Source organism: Cygnus olor, chromosome 19, assembly GCF_009769625.2.
Source record: "Cygnus olor isolate bCygOlo1 chromosome 19, bCygOlo1.pri.v2, whole genome shotgun sequence".
Classification (NCBI taxonomy): Eukaryota; Metazoa; Chordata; class Aves; order Anseriformes; family Anatidae; genus Cygnus; species Cygnus olor.
The window spans coordinates 2,774,136-2,788,281 of NC_049187.1; positions in this window are offsets into that span (position 1 = coordinate 2,774,136).

Sequence of the window (14,146 nt, forward strand, 5' to 3'; positions counted from 1 at the left end):
GGATCGTCCGTCCCTGCAGGCTCTGAACCCAGGCTCGCTGCAAGCAAAGCCCCACACAGGCAGCGATGCGCGGACCCAAGCCCTCACGTTCCCCTGAAGGAGAGCAGTTTCACGGGTACAAACTTTCATCCTTACGGATTTTCAGCATGACTTTATATTTCAGACGAGAATTAAATTAAGTATTTCCTAGTCACCTGTGCAGGAGGATGGAGAACTGCACCGCTGGACGTGCAGGCGTGTGCACAGGTCTGTGCGTCCCCGTGCCTGAACTCCAGTTAAACGCCACCCAGCACGAAACCTTTGCAGGCACAAGAAGCCGGATTTGTTTGTAAGCCAACTAGCAGGAGTGAAAAGAATAAGTATTTGTTTATCATCCTTCACTAACCGCTACCAGCTGTATTTACACCAACCCTCCTGGGCCCTGGAGGGTGGTTTCAGCCTTCTGCCCGCTGTGCTTGTTACCTGGTGCAGGGTGGTCCATGGGGCTGCAAATCCCCAGGAACCCAGTGGCAGGGGTGAAGAGGGATGTGAAATAAGCCTCTATGCTTTGAAAGCCTGGGACAGAGTGCACTACAGAACTCCTCCTAGGAGCCAGCTATTTCCACAGCTGTTTTGCAGAAGCTACAGAGGAAGGAGATCTGGCCAAATGCCCTCCCAGGAGGGCAAGGGACAGCCCGGAGCACCCTTGGCAGCCACCAGCCCTGCAGCACAGCATCCAGCCTGCTCCTACTTTGTGTCCCCAGCTGGGCTGCAGAAGACTTGGTGATGCATGCCTGAGACCCCCGGGTTTTTGCTTTCCTCCTGTTAGCACTGCAGGCAGCCCCAGCAGGCGTTCGGTGAGGTTTTTACTACAGGATCTCCCAGCGGAAGGTCTGAATCTCTTTAGTTACAGCAGTTGTGGATTTTACACCTCGCATATCAAAGCAAGAAAAGGCAGAAATAACAGAAACCTGGATGGAGTCACATCTGCACTAAGCAATTGGGCTTACACTAGAAGGCACCTGGTTGCATCCTTTTAGATGCAAAGAGTAGAAAGGCACCGGGATTATTACACCAAATGATGTTATTCTTTTTTGAGGAGCTGGCTTCGTGGCCCTCGCTGAGCTCCCGGCAGCAGTAATGCATGAAGTGCAGGAAGCCCGGCAGCCAGCACGCTGCTGTGAATGCTAAACACCCTCTGCATAACCCAGCCTGAGCCTCCTTCGAGATGCTGGAGCTCCTGGTGTGCTCGGCCCAAGCTGCTTTACAACAGACTTTCAAAGGCTAAAGCACACCCGGTCTCTCTCCAGCAGCTTTCCAGCCAGCCTCCATCCACCTGGAAATCCACCTTGCTCGGGGGAAGGCAAGGGAATGGGAGGGCTCCATCCGTCACCACATGAACCAGGTGAACAACCTAGCAAGCACTGCTCCTGCTGTTCCTCACCTCCCAGGTATCTCTCCGACACTCGAGATAAGCACGGCAGGCTCTGCAGGCTGCAGCGTGGTATGAAAAAAGTCAATTGGCAATAAATCTGCACCAAACAGAGAGTAAAGTCTTCCCAGAGCAACACGCTGAGCGTGCAGCAGCAGGCACGGGATGACAGCACAGCCAGAACTGGTGCTTCAGTCTAGCAGTCTGGTGTCTTTAGCCTCCAAACCTGCATCCATTGACTCCGAATTTTAAGCATATGCTCCACTACAAAGTAGTTTAAGATGCATCCAGGCAGGACATGCTGCCATCCGGGATGGGGAGGAAAAAAAAGGCTCAGCCTCAGGCTTGCTCCTGGTGCAGCATCCTCTCTGCCTCTCTCACGCCGGAGCAGAACACACTGAAGCTGCTCTCAGCCAGCAGGACGGTCAGTGACTGTTATCTGAATCACCAGCCCCAGCCACTCTGTTCCTAAATACTATTAATGAGATTCCTATCTAAATAAAAGCTGATACAAGCTAGAAAAAACCTGCATGGGTGAGGCAATGATCCTTCCACCGACTGGTGGCAGAGCCAGCAGAGCTCAGCCCAACACCCTGCTCCTTCGCCTGGGCTCTTTGCATCTCGGTGTCTACCTGGAGAGGGGAAGAGATTTCTGCCTCTGGCAGCTCAGCAGCAGGTCTCGGAGCAAGGTCACCGCCGGGCTGCCCTGCAGACACTCACAGGGAAACAACTCCTTCTCTCCCAAGCACGGGCATTGCTTCAGCAGGAGGCAGCAGCTAGATTACACAAGATAATTTACTGGCTGGCATTAAGACATCTCGTTTAGCCCGGAATAAAGATGTCTTCATTCAGCCTAAGCCATACTAAGACAGACTTTGCAGTAAGTTTTGCACAGCTGCTCACCTGGGCAGCTGGAGGAAGGCTGCCCCCGAGCCAGCATCACCCTCAGCTCCATGTCCTTGCTGGAAATCAGGAGCAACAGCAGGGACTTGGGGAGTAAATGGATTCTTTTCCTGTCTAAATCTTCCTCTCTTTAGTAGAACAGATTTAATTTTCTACCTTTTCTATATGAATTACTTGTTGCCTTGTTCCTGGTTGTGGGCTCTTGGCCTACAGCTAACAGAAGACTGAGATGAATTCTGCTGCAGCTCAAGCAGCTGATGCTCAATTTTGACTTAATGCTGTGCTGTAAGAGCCAGGACTGAAGCCATTGAGTTAATAGTATCCTGAACAAGACCAGGAACAGGGAGAAGAGATGTAACGGGATGCAGCGAGGAAGGATATTTTAAGCACGGGTTTATCTGATAAATTCTGTAGTTCTACATCCTGTGCTCCGCTTTCCCTGCAGCCCATCAGCAGGCAGATGAAAACAATTTTTACATAGCATAAGCAAAAGAGAAGCAATCAAAACCTTGCTCCCAGTGCAAGATTCAGCTGAACAGGTGCCACTTCTATAACCTTTGGAGACCTTCAGAATAAAGGAATTGCAAAAGATATAAAGATATAATCCTTGTCCAACCCCCTTTTTGCTGTTTGGAAGCATTGGGGATTCAATCAGGCACCAGCACGGGAGGATTTCCCCCCAGGCAAAGAAGCATGAAGGGATCGTGACTTTTAGTAGCAGGACCCAGAGTTCCCTGCACACAGCAGTATTACATTTTTTAAAACCAAAACAAAACACTATCACAAGGCCCAAAACCTTCCTTATGTCTAGCTTGCAATTCCCCATCTCAGCATCTTTTACAAGAGCTCAAGCTGAAGAACCAGAAATGAGAGGCCACCAGCACTTCCAGTTTGCTCTTGCTCCCTGTGGCTGCCCAGCTGGAGAGCTCTCACCTAGAGGTGCAGGAGAGCTGCTGACACGTCCCAAGGCTCTGCCCTCCTGAACCTAACTCCTAGCCCTCTTCCACCAGGATTTGCTCTGGGCTGGTGTTTGTGGATCAGGTGCTCCTGGAGGCGGTGGACAGAGGGACTTGCAGCAACCTCACCTGTATAGACTGTGACAGTGCTGCCCAGCTGGCACTAGCTGAGGACCAGACCCTAAACAGTGCAACCCCGAGAGCCTCATGAAACTGATCTCTGCATGTCCATGGCCTCCAAAAAAGGGTGAGAGACCAGAGCGAACCAGGGGTGCGTCCGTCCTCTTCTGGATTTGCTCTCTGGAGCTCTGTAAGGGAGGTCAGAGACCTTTAGCACATGTGGTACTAAACTTCGAGTGAGGATGTCTGGGCTTCTCCCCACACTTTAAGCCTGCCACGTTTGCAGACTCCGGCCTTTCACCTTCCTCTCCAGGCCCGGCTTCTCGCTGCTCTGCAGCTCAGTCATTTTGTACCTGCGCGCAGCATTAACCCGACCAGAACATTTTGTTCAGTTACACGGTTGCCGCGTTTTAACAGCAACAGAGGAGCACTTCAGACATCATCTAATGAGCCTTTTCTACTTTGCATAAAAACTTGGCAATAAAGCTTCCAGGGATGATAAAGGAGGAGAGCAGCCAACGAACGGGTGGGCAGGGACAGCCGGTGCTTAACGCCCTCCTCTCCTTTGTGCGCAGGGCAGGGGTTACAGAGGGAACCCAGCACTGCACCAGGCAGCCCTCAGGACTGAAGTCAGCTCCCCCAGCCCGTGCAGGGTCAGCATTAACAGCTGCTTTCTGCTCTCCTGGTGCACCCACCCGAGTCCCAGCTCACCTCCTTGACTCCGCAGGAGCTCTCTTCCCCAGCACCACGCGTACAGCTGGCCAGTCCAGAGAGGAGACCAGCAAGGCTGGGGGCTCATCAGTACATCCGCACCGGGTGTATTTTTTCCACTGCCTTGAAAAGACACTGAGCCTAAACCAGAGCTCCCTCAGAAAGCCCCAACTCTTTGCCAGCAAGGCACGAGGCAGCTGCAGCCACCCGGCTCCTTCTGAGCTTTGCCAGGGGCTCCTGCCCTCCTACAGCCAGGGGACCTCCTCCTGCCAATAAATGCTCATCGGGGCTGAAGTCTTCCACCACCCGAGCTCCTCCCTTGTTCTGGGACGCCCAGGGGACTGCTGACTCCTGAACTAACCATTATATTTAAATGAACAGCCAGTGCAGCTGTCTGTGCTAGAAGCAGAAGCTGCCCTGTTACCTTTGTAGGGATTTAGCTCAGAAGGAGCATCCAGAGCTGCAGGGGCATCTTAGGGTGATTTCCACCCACAGCTTGCAAGCCTTTTTACGTGTTTTAGGGTCACAGAAACAGCAAGTGTCCAACACCACCATGCCTTCCCCCCTCCTTATTTATTCTTGTGGTGTCCATAGTCTGGTAGGCATGGGACATGCTCTTCCTTCCCTGGGGGAGGGGGTCTGGATGCTTCCCTGCACTAATCCCAAACAGTGCGCCTCCCAACAGCACCAAGTTTACTGAGTTTGGCACAAGTAGGTACTGTTTAGATTAATTTGTCTCAGATCAATCAGGACCGAAGGTGAAGTTGCAGCTTCCATAGTGAGCTCCACAGCGCTCCTGTCGCCTGGTGCTTGGTGTAGGCAGCGCTCCTTTTGGGGACAAAATAGAGCATTTAAGCGGTAAATTAGATCCTTGGGATGCATAGAATAATTCAGAGAGAGGTGAGGAGGCTCCTAGAGCTGTTAACCGCTGCAATTCTGGATGGCCATTTGTTTCACTGCAGACAGGAGACTTTGCAAGGAGCATCGAACAAAATGCTAGGGACGGAAACACAAGAAGAAATCTTTCAGGTTATCAGAGTTGCCTGTCTCTTGTTCTAACACAGGGGACTGTGTCCTTCTGACCAGCAGAAAGCTGCAGCGGGTTATTCTTGTCAAAACCATCACTGCCACCACCGCTGAACTTGCTTTGGCCTTCCGAGAACCAAATCAATTCCCTGTTTCAGGACAGATGGGTCAGGACTGTAGCCTCCAAAAGGAGGGTTGTCTGTAGTGCTGTACGCTCGGTTACTGACCTCCCACATCACAGATCTCTCTCCAAGCACCAGCCTCCATCACCTCTTCCCCCCGATGGGGAAGGAAGCCCAGCACTGCCGTACACCGGGTGTTTGCACACAGATAGGAGCTTACCTCTAAGCTGTCACAAGGAAATCCTCAACAGTACGGCCAGCGAAAGAATAGCAAACAGGACCTTTTATTTGATAGATAACATGCCATGTGTTAGAACAAATTTGAGAGAGAAAACACTTAAAGCCCAGATTTAAGTGGAAAATAGCCTAAAAGTCAAAATGGGTAATGGTCTGACAAGGAACATGCAGGACTAATTTAGTACTTCTTTCCTAGGATCCTGGATTTAATAGGCAACAGAAAGACATTAAATCATGTAGGTGCTCCTTGGTAAAGCACCTGTGATGAGGCTGTAGTGGGAAATTTTTAGTGAAGGTGAAGCAGAGACAAGGAGAAAAGCAGGGAGAGGATCTGGTGAAAGGAGGGATGGCAACAGCCCCTGACAAGGGGAGGCTGTGCTTGCCAGGAGAGCAGGGATGGAGCTCCTCTAAGGGCTGATTTTGCTTAATATCTCTTTAATTATCCTGGTGGAAGGGCAGAACTGTGCAGGTGAAGTGTCCTGCCTCCCGGGCTCCAGCTGGCTCTGCTTGCCCTGAGCAGCCCACCTGGGGCTTTCCCCCCCTTGGTTCAGGAGATGTATTTCAGCTCAGCCCAGGAGCCAGGCTGTGTTTTGTGTGGCTTTTTGTGCCCAGGGATGCGTGGAGGTCACTGGCTGTTATCAGCAGAGCTCTTTTGTTGCCTAGGTAGGGTGTCACTGTCCCCCTGCCCTTTGCTCTGTGCCCTTGCAGAGCCATCCCCTGCTGCAGGTCCCTGGTATTTTCTCCCAGAGCTGCAGCATGAGCCCAGCTTTCTGGGGAGCTGTGATGCTGTGGCCGGTATCTGTGTGATGGGATGTGCCGAGGGAAGATAATATGTAATTACCAATAAATGACGCTGTAACACAGAAAACTCTGGAGTAACGGTGCTGGTTACTAGGCAAAAAGAGGCAAATTAAGAGCACTTATATGAAGTGTTGCTCCACGAGCTTGTTTCCATCTTAATCCTGGACACGCTGTTACCTTGTGGGAAGCCCATATTTCCAGTGTTTCTGCAGATGGGCTCCTCTTTGAAGCAGAAACACTGGGGTTTTGCCGTGGGGGTGCAATGCTAGCAGCATCCATTAGCTGAAGCTGGTGCCTTTGCCACATGTCTGCAGGCACTGGCGGTCAGGGAGGTGCTGCCTGCCCCCTTGCTTCTAGGGGCAAGGTGTTGCGTGGGGCACGGGGTCCTGCTTTGCTGGCCTCCTGTGCTCACAGAGGAGGTCAGAAGCTGCTGTGACACCAGGAGCAGCCTGTGGGCTCCACAGTCTGGTTTGTGCCATGGGATGATGACAAAATCCTTCCACAGCAGAGGCTGTGCTTGTTCTACTTCACTTAGGTGGCCGTGGTGTCGGATACACCTTCTGAATGACCAGTGCGTGACAAATAACCAGCTGTTTTCCTGTGTGATTACAGCCTTCATAGTCTCAATAAATAAAACGAGCTTGAATAGTCCATTCCTGCGAGTTCTTTAAAATAATATGCTCTATTAGAGGCACCAATCAATAGTGCTTACTCCAGTTTAGCAGCGATTACACGGTCGTTACTGCAGAAAGGCACTGGCGAGGCAGGAGGGGAGACCTCTTTTCTCTTGGTGTATAGCACATGTGCCTGGCTCTATAAATATTAGCTTTTAATTAAAGTGAGTGAAATGCTCTAGAAAATGCTATGTACTTATTTAAACACCAGTCATCATTCACGGGAAATGGATTTAAATGGGGAGGTCTGAGCATTTTGTAATGAACTGTGTAGCTGATCGTGCGGGGTGTTTCACTTAGCTGGATGCAATTTGTTCAGTGCGTCAGCCCAAAATGGGAGGAGGAAGGGCGTGGAGGGATGTCTGTGTATATATACTTTTTGTATGTATTAAATGTTTGGAGTTGATAACAGACATCTTTTTATTAAAAAAAAAAAAAAAAAGGAAATTACATAGCAACTGAGCACGGTTGGCGCTAACTGCCCTCCTAACCCAGCAGTTTCCGTACAAAATGAGGAACATCAGGGGGTTAAATTGCCTGCTATTAAACACAATTCCAGGTGTGGATATAGCAGATATCTGCACACCTGTTATCTTGAATCTGATCTTCTGGAGCATTGTAGACAGACAAACCTTTCCTTTTAAACAAAATGCCAGAGCTTAGGTATCATGAACCAGTAAACTTGGGCTTGAACGGAAAAAAACTGATGGTTTTACCCATCACAGCTGTTTTTCAGTATCAGTAGCAGCAGCCAGACCATGTTTCCTAGAGCTATGGACGCCCTGCCTGTGGTAGGAACGAGCAAAACTTTGATCTAATCCTCCTCGCCGGGCTGGCTGAAACAGAGCTGGAGCTCGGACTCTATCAGAGTCCTGCCCTGGAGCAGAATGAGACTGCAAAGAGAAATTTCATGTTTTTTTCCTTTTTATTGCAAATTCACTTTCTTGTATTTCATGTTGGGCAGAACAACAAGCATGGCAAGGAGCCCAGCTGGGGCTGTGCTGCTGGAGCCAGGTAGACTTAACGTGTACTGCTCCACGGGGGCTCCATCAGCAGCAGGTCGTGAAATCAGTGCAGTTTGGATGTAAAGAGAATGTATGGCACCGACACCTCTGGGCTCTGCCAGGGGATCCTGGCTTCCACACCAACCCCAGGCTCATGGAGCCCCTTCTAGCATGCTGCATGGAGAGCTGCTGGGTTAGGTGTGTGGTCTGAAGAAGGGAGGTTTTGTCAGCCTTTATCTAAGGTCTGCTGTTCTGCAGGGATCTGCAGGGTGAGGACAAACGGGCAGCAGCTGTGTAGGTCAGACTGGCAGATAGTGCCCTGCAGGAGGGGACAGGAAAGCTGCGTGCTTTGCCTGCACAGCTCCACCTGGAAGAGTGGCACTTCTACCTGTGCTATGTGGTAATGAACGTCTTCTTTCCGTACAGCAAGGACCCATAGAAAACTTATCAGAATTAATATGCAAAAGTTGCTGCCAAGTACCAGCAGTAAATAACTCTGCCTGTTGAAACTAGCAATGCCCAAAGTCCCCAGTCAAGGGTCAGTCCTTATTGAATGCTTCATGTGAAGAACCTGAGAAGAGCTTTTATTTTTGTGTATGCTTGACCTCCACTTGATTGTACGGCTTTGCTACATAAATCAGCCAGAAGCTCCCACTAAAACAGCTGCGGATAACTCAACCATTCATCCTTTAGTACAAGAATCAGTGCAGTCACACCACGCTAAGACCTCTGTCTCATTATGCTGGCATCTCACCAGGATCGTGGCTGGACCATGAAGGTTACTGACCACGTAAGTAAAGGTGCAAAGATGGACTTTTTGCCGGGTACAAAGCAGAGGTTTTTCAGACTCTGCTTGAATACAGATGTCACTCAGACAGTGGATTCACATGTGGCAAACTAAGCTGTCCACACCTGAAAATGCTGCAAATACATGGGCAGGTGTATGGCGAGTCTAAAAACGATGGATCCATACACCAGGAGTGGCAAACTTATCCCTGGATGAATCAGCTGCACTTCCCTCAGACTTCCTCATGCCTGCCTCTAGACGTGCAGGCACGGCTGCCTCCTTTGTAGGGACGTTGCTCCAGGTCTCTTCCTCGGGGTTCACTTCTCTCCATGCATCCATCACCTGAGTCTCCTCCTGTCTGTTTAGTGATGCTGATGCAAGGTACAACTCCGTGGGTGAAGGCAGGTTCACTTGTATAAAGATGCCTCCACTGGCAGAGCGATTCCTTCCTCTGGCAGCAGCTGGAGCAGAATAAATGATCTTAGTTGTATTTGCATTCATGGTAGTAAGAGTGGGTGTCAGTTTACACATGGTTAAGTCTGTGCAGCTCTAGTGTACGGGCAAGACCTAAGGGTTTTAGGCTGTCATCTTTGTGAGGAGGATTTAGGGACTTTATTCTGAGAATCCCAGAAGAGGAATTCTTACTAAGTGGCCTTTAGTGTCATCTGTAAATGCCCAAATGGTTTTAAAAGCCTGGCCTTGCAGTGTTCAAATGTTTCAGCACCTGTCTGTGAAGATAAGGTGTGATTATCACAGGCACCTGCTACTACTGAGCCCTTTCGTCTCAGTGGGAAACCCTCTCAAAGCCACTTAAAGCCCCACACATGCAGCCCCTCAGGGTCTGTGCTTAAAAGGGAGGTGGATACAACCCAAATAACAGTGCTGCAGCACTGCCACTCAGGCTGGCTGCTGAACTCCATGCCTATCATCTTTCTAAGCCCAGACACATTGATTGCAGAATGCAGTGAAAAGATCAATCCAACAGAACACCTGATGTGGGGAAAGAGCAAGCTCACGCACACTGGCAAAACCCAAGTGACGATTTAAAGCCTTAAGTAAGCATAGAAGTTCTTGCAGGAGCATTGTTCTGCCTTGAGCATTAGGATTGCCATCAAAATCCTGCTGAAATCAATAGGTTGTGTTGATCCATGCTGTTGGAGCTCAGGTGAGGCCAAGGGTGAACGCAGAGCTCCAACACAGCCGCGGCAATTCTGCTCGCGGTGCTGAGGGGCCAGCGATGCTCTGACAGACCGTGTCCTCCTCAAAGTAATGGCCTGGGTTCCTAAATCATGCTGTTATCTGTGAGACAGATTTGTAACGTCTCTCTTGGGACCCCATGTCTCGTCACCGGCAGGCTGAGGGAATGGATTGCTCTTCTCCACCTTCGCCATCAGTTCGTGGCAGTGAGCTGAGGCTGCAGGGATCCTGCCCTGCTGGGAAGGGAGTGCAGAGGAGTTTGGGGAAACCAGTCCCGAGTCCGTGGCCTTTGGATTTTGGGCGTCCTAGGGGGAGCGAGGTATTTTGTCCATTTAGCTTGCAGGTTCCTCTGTGGGAGAAGAGTGCTGCGGTGACTGGGTGGCTCTGGGGATGGCAGCAGAGCTAAATTAAGGTGCTGAAAGCTGTTCTGCAGGAAGATGCTACAGGATGGAGTTTTCCTCCCAGAGGGAAGCCTCACCTCTGCGAGCAGGGCTGTCAAGGCTGGAAGAGGGCAACTTCTCCCACCTGCCCTCTCAGTCTTCCCTGGTGCCGACTCCTCCAGCACTGCAGTGTGCAACAGGCTTTGGGATGCCCCATCTGCCTGTCTCCGTCTGGATTCCTCCTGGCCCAGAGACCTCTGCAGGAGTCTGCTGAAGAAGGGGGCAGTGAATGGGGTGCAGGGCAGCCTTCCTGCAGTTTCCAACAGGCTTGAAAGCCCAAATGAGTCACAGGCTGCCTTTCCTCTGATGCCAAAATTAACACAGGTCAATAGACAGCATGGTACACACTTGCCCTGGCTCAGTCCCTGGATGTCTCAGGGCTCTCCTTGACTTGGATCTAATTTCTGACACGAGCTGTAAATTTGCCTCAAATTAACACGGGGAGCTGTGGCCCTGAATCTGAACTGTTTTGCTAAAGCTGCTTTGTGTGCCTTGCTGACAGCAGCAGTTGGTGCTGCTTGTCCCATCTGTCTGCACGGAGACTCCAGCTCAACACTTAGCCTTGTACCAGGAGCGACGCAGCTGCTCCATGCTCCTCACGCACCACAGAGCCTGGGGGCTGCCACCCAGCTGTGGTTTGGCTGATGGAGGGCAACTGGGCAGGGGCTGCAGCCGCAGCACCCTCCTGCAGGGCTGCTACAGATGAAGCACGCTCCAGGGCACCCAGGAGATGGCTGGCAGCAGAATAAGCCCTGGCCCAGCCCTGCTGCTGACTCCCTGCACGCAGATGGTGGAAAGGCAGCTGGATTCTTTGGCAATGTCCTGGAGTCTGCATTTGGTGGTTGTGTAGAGAAAACTGCAGGAACCACCCCGGATTGCTTGGGCCTGGGGTATGGGGGTCCCCAGCCCACCACCAAGCAGCTCAGCACATCCTGGGGCTCTGCATTTCTCAGTGCTGGAGGATGCTCTTGCCCATGTCCTTCGTGCCCGGAGCAGCCACGTCTTGTCCTGGCTCCAGGCCCTGCAATGTCAGTCCCAAAGTCTTCCCCAAAAGGACTGTCCTGTAGATTGGGGAGGGAAATTGGGATGAAAGCTGTCACATTACTTGTGTCCTCACCTTAAAGACCTAAAAGCCAGCAGCCTTCATTTTCTTTGTCTTCTGCATTCCCAAAATAGAGTTTAATCAAGTGCTTTTGGTCTTTTCCTGGGTATTGCTCTGTGCTGAATTTGTTATAGTCTTGTAGACAGACTCATGGCTTTCTGAGGCACAAAACAGCCCAGCAAGGAAAACCCCAGGCCACCTATGTAAGAAGACAATTTATTGTTCTTGATAACCAATTTGTTACCATGGTTCTTTCAGGTTAATCACACTGTTAATGTCCTGAAACCTCCTGAACTGTAATCTCATTACATGGCACCCAGCTCGGCTCCCGTGCCCCTGCCCGTTACACAATTAAGCAGATGATGATTGCAGCCTCTGTAATGCAGCAAACCGAATGGCCCTGGGCTGGCTCCACTGTGACCAGCTGCTGAAGAACCCTTCTTGGCAGCAGAAGGGAGAGCCGTGAAGCTGATGGATGAGGTGGTGGGGAAAACACTCTTATTTTTTTTTTTTTCCTGCAGCTCAGAGCTGTCTGGAAAACTGCAATTGAAGTGAGTGTGATGGAGCTGGGTTTTGGTCTGGTGAGGGAAGAGCAAGAGGAGAACGAGGGGGTAACTCGGGTAAGCTAGGTGGATTTAATTCTGCAATGCTGGTAACCGGGAGTCAAATAGGTGTTGAGCACTGCCAGAGCAGAGCAATCTTTGGGGCTTGTTTGGCAGGAACGTCAGGAGCATGGGAGGGTTGTGCTGGCTGCAGGCCTGTTTCTGGCCTCTTCCCACAGCCTCGTGTGAGGGATGGGGCCGGTAAGTGTGGGGATACAGAGCCCAGGCTTCCCAAGGTGTTTAACAGCCTAAAAATAGAAGCTAGTTATTAGGATTTTTCCATGAATGCTGTGAACGAACCAGTTCCAGCAGGTAGCTGTGTGTAGGTGCTCGCACAGCTCCGAGGGCAGACACTTGCTGTCTGACCGCAGGCTCCGACCCCAGCTAGGCCGGGAGTGGGTGACGTTCCCCTTCCCGGGGCCATCCAGAGCACTTGGCTGAAATTTGGCAGGGAAGCTTCTTGCTGCTGCTTATGGAGAAACTCTGCTTCATTTAGCAGGCAGGCGGCCTGCGGCTGGCTGATGTGAGCAGTGCTGTGAGGAGCCTGCCTGCGGGGAACTCCTGCTATGCATCTCCTCGAGCCCGGGGGCAAACAGGGCCCTTGCTAGCACCCCAGGTGCTGTTCCCTCGGAGGAGAACGTGTTAGAGAAGCATCCCCCAGCAGCCTCATCTTCCCCTGTGGTCTAGTAACGAAAGAGCTCTCTCCCACTGCTCGATGCTGGCTGGCATCACTGTGCTGCTCGGTTTTGGTGTGCTACAGCGTATTTCTTTCCATTTCTCCAGAGCCTGTAATGAGCATCCAAATAAAATAGAAGCCTCAGACACTTGATATTTCTGAGCAATATTGATAATGAATGAGACTTCTACTGCAGTCTGTCATTTATTCAAACATCTCTCAAAGCACCAAGCAATCTACATACGCGGGATTTATTTCATCCATCACTGAAATGCAGCCACCAGAAAGCAGTGGTTTGGGGCAGACAAAGCCAAGCTGAAAAGCCCAGGGAGAGGTTAAACAGTAGGGGAAGCAGCACTGAGCAGGAGGTTTCCTCCAGGTGGAACAGGAGCAATACCGTGTTCTTGCAGAAGCTGATGAAGAATTGATAGTTGCCTTCAGCAGTCAGAGCTTTGGTGCTACGTGTTAGAGGAGAAACCACTTACCAACGTGCAACAGGACCTGCCTTGTTTTGCCATCATCACGTCTAAAACCCCATCCCAGGCAGCGCTGTATGGATGTGGTTGACTGCCAGCCATGCTCCCTAACACTGGGACACTGATGGCATTGCAATCATCGGGCTTGGGGGTAATTATTTTTTGTCACCTGGGTCACAGAGGGGCTGTGGCATGGCTCGGGGAGGTGGGGATGTGGTGGTGGGCAGGAGGATCTGAGGGGAGCACCGGGCATATGTGCAGTGGGCGAAGCCTGGGAAGCCCCCGGGCTGCCTCGCTACCCACTGAGGCGAGCCTGCACGGCTTCCCTCGCAGCATCCCAAGGCTGCACGCTTGTCCCAGAGAAAGGTAATGAGAGCTGGCACCAGAAATATGGTTTCTTGAACTGTTTTTTTTTTTTTTTTTTTTAAATCAATTCTTTATACAACAAACATAAGTCCATTCTGCTGGTGTAATTCTGTCACTGCAACTGAGTTATTGCAGGCTTTAAATTGCCCTTGATCGCAGACTACAAATGAAAAATGAAATGTTTTCTTTTATTTTGGGTATTTTGGGCCAAATTCTTGGTGTAGATTGGGTACATTCAAGCAGTATCAACTTGTACAGTTGGAGGTTTGATTTTTCAATTTTAAATTCTACTGCCATGCTGTGCTTGGATTTCTATTACTCAGCTCATAAATGTAAAATATTCCCCGAACTATGAATTCTAGTTAATTATTCATTGGTAGATTTTAAACTATCAACTGACGATCATTTATCCACAACCAACAGTTGCATCATCTCAATGCCGCAGTGATTTGTGTTAATGAATTAAACCTCAGAAGAGAGAAACCAGTTCAGTTCCCAGGCGTTCAACACAAAACCTTTTTGAAAGAGCAGACAA